Here is an 8411-nt window from a genome sequence, read left to right as displayed (position 1 = left end):
GTGGACATGTTCAAAGCCTCACCTAAGATGGAACATCTTTTGATATACACTTTTGAAGTGGTATAATTAAATCTGGTGTGTTCTTAAAGTAGAGGATGAGGCACCTGTTCACTGCGTGCAATCAAACTGAGAGCCTGCAGGCTGACGTGGCTCGCTGCCCAGGAGCTCCTGTGCCCGCTCACAGCACGCAGGCGCCAAGTGGCAGCTATTGCTCCTGCAGAAATACTGCTCCTGCAGAAATATGGCTCCTGCTCTCTGGGACAGCAGCCTGGCTGCAGCAGTCGCCCTGTTTTGCCTGTGAAAGGTGCAAGATGACAGAGGCTGCACGGTACAGGACCTGCCATGGTGGCTGAGGAGAACAGGAGGAGAGGAGGAAATGGCTGCTGGCAGGGCAGGCAGGCCCTGAAATGTGGGATGTCCCAGTTGGGTTCACCCACAGCTGCTGAGGTCAGACCACCTCCCTTAGGTCAGCCTTCCTCCTACAGCTGTTGTGGCGTGAAGTGCTGGACTTCACACTGGAACAGGCAGCAAGCAGCCACATCTACTCTGTCACCAGAGCCTAGAGAGGAGTAACATCTACTGCAGGAGGTCAGTAGTGAATGACCAGGGGACAGGAGTACCCAAACTGTGATGGATTTCCACTAAGCACATGCCCAAATCACAGGTCTATCCAATTAAAACCAGACTTGGAGCAGTTTAAGTTCCTCCTCTGCATTAGGCATTCTTCATGTTTTACTAAACAGGTGTAACATTGCTTTAAACACGTCACTGCAGATGGTACAGTACGAATCATACGCTGCAAAGTAGCTCTACACTACCTCAGCCTGGCATGATCTCACTTGGCCCTTCAGCTACTCTCTATGTAAAAGAGAAGACAAACAGGTATCTTCCCGAGGACACAGGCTGCAGATCTACTTAGTGGCTGCCTAAGTGCACAGAAACCTGAAAAACAGTGAGTGGGAAGAACTGTCAAAAGTGCTTCCAGGCTCTGAGTCCAGAGCTCCTTCTCCCAGCCAGCAGAGTGCTGTGTATGTTCTCTTGGTTGTTTCTCCCCAGTGCCAGAAGATCATCCGCAAACAAAATGTTTGACAGGCAGAATGAAACGGCACTTTGCAGGCTCCATTCTCCGACGCCTTGCACTCCCCTGCAGATGCCTTCCCTGTTAAACAGATCTGCCACAGGGGGACTCCCTGTGAAACACGAAGTTTGCAAAGAGGGCTCCTCCATCCGCTGCCAGAAAGCCATCAGACAAAGGGACCACACCTCGCCAGTAGTGACAGTGACCACTGCTGGGGCTGCCGGCGGACACACAGCCACGGGCTGTGCTCCTGGAACATCCCTTCTCTAGCTTCACCAGGATGAGGTGCGATGGAGAGCCTTCCACCTGGAAACAGCAGCAGCCGTGGGTTTCTTGCAGGGAAAACAGAATGCTTCCCGCCCTTCCTTGCAGCAGTGCCCAAACTTGCTGCTGCTTCTCTGAAACCTCATCCTTTTGCATGTTCTGCCGGGATCTGACTGAACAGATGCAAGTGTCTTTGCTGCATCCCGCCCTACAAGGAAACACCTCATTCCCTTGTCACCATGTATTACTATTTCCCAGCCCACCTTTTAATCCACGAAGTCTATCATCTTGTAGCTTCCATTCAGAGTGTGGGAAATTATGGGGGTTTTGGTTCTTTTCTGCATATCAGCCTTTTACACGTTAGTTCTGCTTCTGGGGCTTACACTTTCTATTCTTCCCTTAGAAATCGGACACTTTTGCTGGGTTAAACAAGAAATAAACATTGCAAGTGCTGAGCTGTAATTGCAAGGACGGGTAGTGAAACAACCGAGCAGCTCAGAAAGGCTCCCAAGAGCCAATAATTAGCACTAAATCCAATCGGGGCACAAAAGCAGGGATGAGAATGAAAGCAAAACCCAAAGACAATGGTAAAAATTGCCTTCAAACGTAAAATAACTGCACTCATGTGAGCGGAGGGCAAGATGCAAAGTTATCTTCCATAGCAGACGGGCGATAACGCAGATGCAAGCAGATAGCAAAGCTTCCCGTGAGCCGATCGGAACACAGCACACGGTGGCTGCAGGCGAGGAGCAGGAGGCCTTCCCAACGGCAAACTAGGTCAGGGCTCAGTGGTCACGAAGGCCATGCCAGTGCGGCCCTGGGCCCCCTGGCAGCAGGGGCTCAGTCTGCACCAGGCACGTGACCGTGGTTGGGCACCACAATGCAGCGCTTGCTCCGGCTTTGTGCTTCTCTGCTGACTAAACAGTGGCTGGGCCGGTGGGCAGCACCCAGGCTGGGGGGTGGACACCGAGGGACGAGCGGGGAAGGCGCCAGGGCTCTGGGGGTGCGGGGCTGAGGCTGGCAGCTGGGGCGGCAGTGCTGGCAGTGCTGTCAGGTGAGGATGAAGCCATCCCAGAGCTGGATGGCGAAGCCTGGGCAGGGCAGCTTGGTGGCAGCGGAGGGCAGGCAGGAAAGAGGAGGTGGAGATGTGTGGGTGCTGGTGGGGAGCACGGACTAGCAGAAGCCATGCCCAGACAAGCAGGGCCTGCCACACTGAGCCCAGCTGAGCCTGAGCCCAGCCCAGTCAAACCCAACCAAGCCCAGCTGAGCTGAGCCCAGCTGAAACCAACAGAAACCAGCCGAGCCATGCCAAACTGAGCCCAGCTGGGCCGACAGGGGCCAAACTCAGCCGAGCCGAGCAGAGCCAAGCCAAGCCCCAGCGAGCAAGGCCATCTAGGTCTGGCCCACAGGGTCAGGTCTGAGCCGTGGCTATTATGGGATGGCAAGCGGCAGGTATTATGGGATGGCGAGGCCCTTCTGCGGCGGGGGAGGGGAGGGAGTGAGGGCGAGCCTTAACTATTATGGGATGGCGAGGCCTCCCGCGACCGGAGGGGGGCAGGTGGGTGGCAGGGCATATTATGGGATGGCAGGCGCTCCTGCCGCCGGGAGGAGTATTATGGGATGAGGAGGATGCCCCACAAGGGAGGGGGGGTGGGAGCGGGCAGATATTATGGGATGGCAGGGCCCGCAGCAGCCGGCGTGAGGCGAGAGCATTATGGGATGGCACCATTCCCAGCGTGGTGTGACCGGGCAACTATTATGGGATGGCTCTACCTTACAGCTGGGCTCCCTCCCTGGGAAATATTATGGGATGCAGCGGGCGAAAGGAGGGGGGGAGGGGGAGCTGTTATGGGATGTCGGGTGGGAGGCTGTAGCCCCAGCCAGGCTTCCAGCGGTGCCCGCCGGGACCTCCCCGCGGTGCCCCCGTCCGGCCCCAGCCCCCCCTGCCCGCAGCAGTCGGGACCAATAAAGCCGGCAGGATATTATGGGATGGCGCGGGGGTGGAGTGGGGGGTGGTTGCCATGGAGCGTTTCCCGTGGGTGGCTATTATGGGATGGAGTCGTCTTTGTGAACTATTATGGGATGCGGGGTGGGGCCGCCCGAGCCCCGCCGCCCCCCGGGGCAGCGCGGCGGGAGGATGGGAAGGGGTGAGGCACCGGGCACGGGGGTACAAACCGGGGGAAGGGTTCTTGGCTGCCAACCGCACGTGGGTTCCATAGGAACCCTCGGCTGGATCCCCAGCATGGCGAGGCTGCAGGCTCCTGCTCGCACTCGCACTAAATTCTGTCCCCAAAGTAGTTGATGAAGGGGAAAAAAAAGTCCTTCAGACTGGGGCTGTCATCCCAACGACTCGCCTAAACATTGGTCCCAAGTGTATCTTTTTTGGGAAGAAACTTGCCGTCTAAGTCGAAGTGCCACAAAGCTCTGAGCTGGCGACTTCAGGTTCAAGAAACATGCACGCAGATGGCACAAAGCAAGACCCATCCCTGCACGGTCCATCCCAGAGCAGGGGATACGCGATCATTGGTTTCTGCTCCGGGGACACAGACCCAAAGTACCCGTCTGGTGGTTGTCTGAGGTGAGAGAAAACCTCCACACAGGTGACTGCGGCAGCTCTGCAAACCTCTGCCCGGTTTGGAGCCCAAGGTGACTTAGTAGGTTTCACCATCGAGATTTAAGTCTCCTCTGGTCCAGCCAACCCAAGTCCATCAGCTCTGCTCAGTAGCAGGGGGGTTCACACCCAACAGAATGGGGAATGCAACCTCCAGGCTAATTAGCACTGTTCCCTGGGGTTGTTGCTGGGTGCAGCACTGGAAACGCCTCTCCCAGATCCAGCTGGAGGCAGGAGATGAAGGAGAGTTCTGTCCCAGCTTGTTTTTTCAGTATTTCTGCTAACTGAACCCAAGAGATGTGTTTTGGTGTTAGTGATTTTTGCTGGCATGCACCAGCTTTGATACAGGGAGTAAAAATAGGTACATAGGTGTCACAGAATTGCAGTCCAGGCAGCTCAACCCACTGGGTCGTTGTTGCAGCCCCTTTGAGACCACTGGCTCCTTCCCTGGCTGAATCCAACTGTTTGTTTCATGGAGAGGGGAGGGGAACAGGACATCTCTAGAGCGCTTAAGGGAAATGGGAATGTAAAAATGATAACTAATAAGCATTCTTAACTCTCAGGTATTGCTTCCAGCTTTTGTTATTTATTATATATATAATTCTAAGTTAAAAGACTGGTAATGTGTCAAAGTCAAAATTTTATAATTTCAAAATAACATTTGTTTTTTTATCTTACTAAGTGCCTCCATCTTCAGGGGGAAAAAAAGGTGAAAATAAACATGGAAAATTCAAATCTGAATATCTGATGACTGGCAAAGTTCTGAGTAACTGAAAACAGACTTGTGATGGAAAATATCAAGTAACCTTAACTATAGGTGTCAGTACCAAGTATGTGATGTTTTTTAAAGCAAGCAAACCAGCGAAGCACACAGAGATAGAGATCAGCCGTTCTGATTTCCAGGGGGCTGAGCAACCCCCAATCTTCTCTATCTCACCCCCCAGCCTCCCCGCCTGCCTCAGTTCTCTGCTGCTAGCTCTGCCTCCTGCACCGTTCACGTCTGGCTGACGCGGTGCGGCTCTGGCTGCACGGCCACGACACTCACCCTGCCCCCTCCTTCCCCAGGCAAAACAGGAGACGAGGCTCATGACGAGTGCCGAGCGAAGTCTGAACTGCTGTTCCTCTAACGGGAAGTAGATGCAGAGTCACGCTGGCATATGGGCAGCCCTCACCTAGGTGGCTGCCTAGAGACTCGATCCTCCATTGACAGTAGAATGTTGTTCTCAAAAAAGAAGCACACATGGTCTCTTCAGTGATTCTTGATCTTATTCTGATTGTATGCTCCCAAATTCTCTGTGTGCGAGTCTCTCTCTGTCTCTTGTTCCAGTGGTGTTTGTTTGCTGCAGGAGCAGTTCCTTGCACCTGACAGGAGGGGCTCTTGTCTCTTCTTGTGTCATTTTCTTCCATGTCTGACACCAAGGTAATGATACTGCCATTGTGCTAAATAAGCCTCTTCTCTGTGGAAGAAAGAAAAATACTAAATAATTAAAAAAAAAAATAGAAGGGGAGACCATTGAAGAAAGGAACAATGAAAATGAATCATTTAGATTTCCTTAGCTTGCCATGAAGACTTTGTGGAAGTGGAGTGGAGAAGAGTATCCTGGGCAGAGGAAAGAGCTTTGTAGTGTTGGGGAAGACATGCAGAATTCAGGACAGTTGCTGGTGCTGGGGTTTCTCACACTAGCCAAATTCTCACAAGATAGTTTAAAATGGGGGAGGGTGGCATGGGTGTTGAAGAGGCACAGACTGGGACAATAATCAGATATCGAGTGATATCTGGACCAGTTTCTTACTAATTTAAAAGTTACTTATCTCAGAGTTTGATACTCCTCCCCTCTCAAAAATTGTCTAGGGCAACATTTTCTGTGTTGCCAAAGGAAAAAAACAGAAGGGCAAGACTTCTCAGAAATCCTGGGATCTTCAGGATTCTTCGACAGAAGCGGTAAAACCCGAGTTCAGAGTCAATACCATCCAGAGAGCCTACAGGGCTGCTGAATGGAAAACACAAGGGGTGAGTCCATTCACATTAACTATAAATGGTCAAAACCAGGTTAAAGGAAGAGGTGAAATGTACCTGGAGCCTTTGCAGAACAGCATGACATTCAGGGATACTTCAGGTGATACCAGTTTTGCACAGGTGCTGAAAGATATTTTTCATGTTACTAGTTGTGTGTAACTTGACAGAATGGATATAACAGCCAGTCTAGAGCAACCCTCAGCAGGAGAACAGCAAAAATGAGGAGAACAGAAGTACATCTGTATCCCAGCATCCAAAAGAAGCAATACAGTGTAGCATCACAGAGCCCCGTGTCAAAATCCATTAGCACCTGTCCGTCCTTATTGAACGTAAGAGTAGCAGACAAAAAATAACCTGGGACCATAAACCGACCATTCAGATCACATTATCTGCAGCACCAGCACGTCATGCTTATAGTCTGTTATCTGTGTCCTACATATGAACAGTTCACACTAGTCTGGAAAGCCTCCCCTCTTTCCAAAATGCTCTGGAGTTTCTTCCCCACCCCCCACCCCCCATTGCCTCCCACACTGGGCAGCACTGAAACACACTGTAAGGATGTCACTGGCCTCCATCCACTAGTTCCAGAGTGAAACAATGTCACAAACTTTGTTCTTCTTCTTACCTTGGAGAAACATGTTTCTATCAAAAATGAAACTGAGAAAAGAGCTGTGAGCCTGATAAAAGCCTGGGCAGGGGTGGCTGCCCGTGAGGAGGAGGAAGACAGGGCAGAACTCTCCTGGGTCCCCAGGCAGGGACCTGACCCCTGGCTAACTCAGACCATGCACAAAAGTACAGAAATAATTTAGAGGCCACCTCAGCATGCTGCTGTGGAATACAGAGTCCACGTCACCTGCTTGTCATTGGAAGCAGAGCTGGGCAGGGGTGTGTGGAAGGCCCTCTGGTTAGTTTGGATTTTCTTAACACAGGTGCAGCACCAAAGCAAGGGATGTTGCACGCATTTTCCCCAAGGGAAGTGTGCTACAGGGTTGTTTGGGCCATTGACACCCACCAGCACAGGTATGGAAGATCATATTTTGCAGATCTTGCTGCAATTGTTTCCAAAGTCAAGTGCTGTAAACTGAAAAGCTTCAATTAAACCAGGTAAGTAATCAAAACACAGTAAGGTACAGCAACTTCCAGGTTTAAAGCAGCCAAATAAATCTATCTCACAGTGTTATCATCAAAGGAAAACATTTAGAAGTCTCTTTTTTTTTTGAATCTATGTAATCTGCTCAGCCCCTATAAACAATAAAAACACCCTAAATCATGATCATGTTTGGGGGTTTTTTTGCAGAAAAAATTAAGGCTTCTGCTGAGTAAGAAACTTAGTTACAAACTAAAAAGCCTGATAAAAAGGTGTTCAGGTGCGTGCAGGGAAAGATTTCAGGGAAGTGGTGGTTCATTTGGAAGCTTGGTGCTTTAGTGACCGAGGCACTGGGGTACGCATTGCCTAACCAGTAACAACAGCTCTCTCCAGACCGTAACCTTGCCAGCAGTAGTGTTGGAAATCACCTTCAGAGATAGCTCCAGCAACTAACTCCCTTTGCGGGATCTTCACTCACATCGTACCTCTCACCCTGTGGCCAAGCCACTGGAAAAAAGAGGCATACGTGGAGTCTGCGGGCACCGATTGGGGCTGGACTGCTCAGCATGGGAATTTGCCGTGGCTGTCCGCCTGGCTCCTATTAGAGAGGATTACGAACAAAAAGTTCAATGCACAAAAGAGGGAGTGAAAAGTCCTGCAGAGGTCCACGTGAGTTTGGTGGTGGTGTTATCCACCCCACGTTTCTGTAGCACTGGATAGCCTGCTTGATCAGTCCAGAGGATGGATAGCGTGTGTGGAAGAGTAGCACGTCTCTTTTTCTACTGCTTTTCCTCCATGCAGCTGACAGCATTGTCATCATTCAGGCAAAAATATGTACAGGGATAGCATGGTGTGTGTGCTGTTGATGACTGGAAGAGTAGTTGGATTTCTATATGTGCAAGAAGGTGGATAACACAACAGCCTCTTGAGACGTATTGGTCTCGTCTTTGCTGGCAAGGCAGGAATGAGGGCACGGAAGTGCTGTGGGGTGGCTGCACATGGATTTTGTGTTGCAGAACCACACTGGAGCACACCGCGGAGATAGGAACACGAACGAGATGGTGGAGCCTGATGGTATCTCAGCAGAGAGGTGCTGGTGTGAGGAGGTGGGTGGTCAGGGCCTACACATACAGGTGTGGGAGATTTTGCCAGAAATTAGAGACACTTCAGCACACAGCCAAGGTGATGGGATGGTGTTATGGAATACCTGCATGAGCAGTGTACGTGTGGACACATTTTCAGTGTGATTTAGCAGACAAAGCACAGGTTGTGTTACAGGATCTGTAAATAACTTGTTGCAGTCTGTAACAGTAAATCTTCCACTCATGTTCCAGGATGTTTCACTGTGGTGGGA

This window comes from Lepidothrix coronata, unplaced genomic scaffold (assembly GCF_001604755.1).
Source record: "Lepidothrix coronata isolate B3197 unplaced genomic scaffold, Lepidothrix_coronata-1.0 Scaffold46, whole genome shotgun sequence".
NCBI classification, from domain to species: domain Eukaryota; kingdom Metazoa; phylum Chordata; class Aves; order Passeriformes; family Pipridae; genus Lepidothrix; species Lepidothrix coronata.
Note: the sequence above shows the minus strand (reverse complement) of the source record.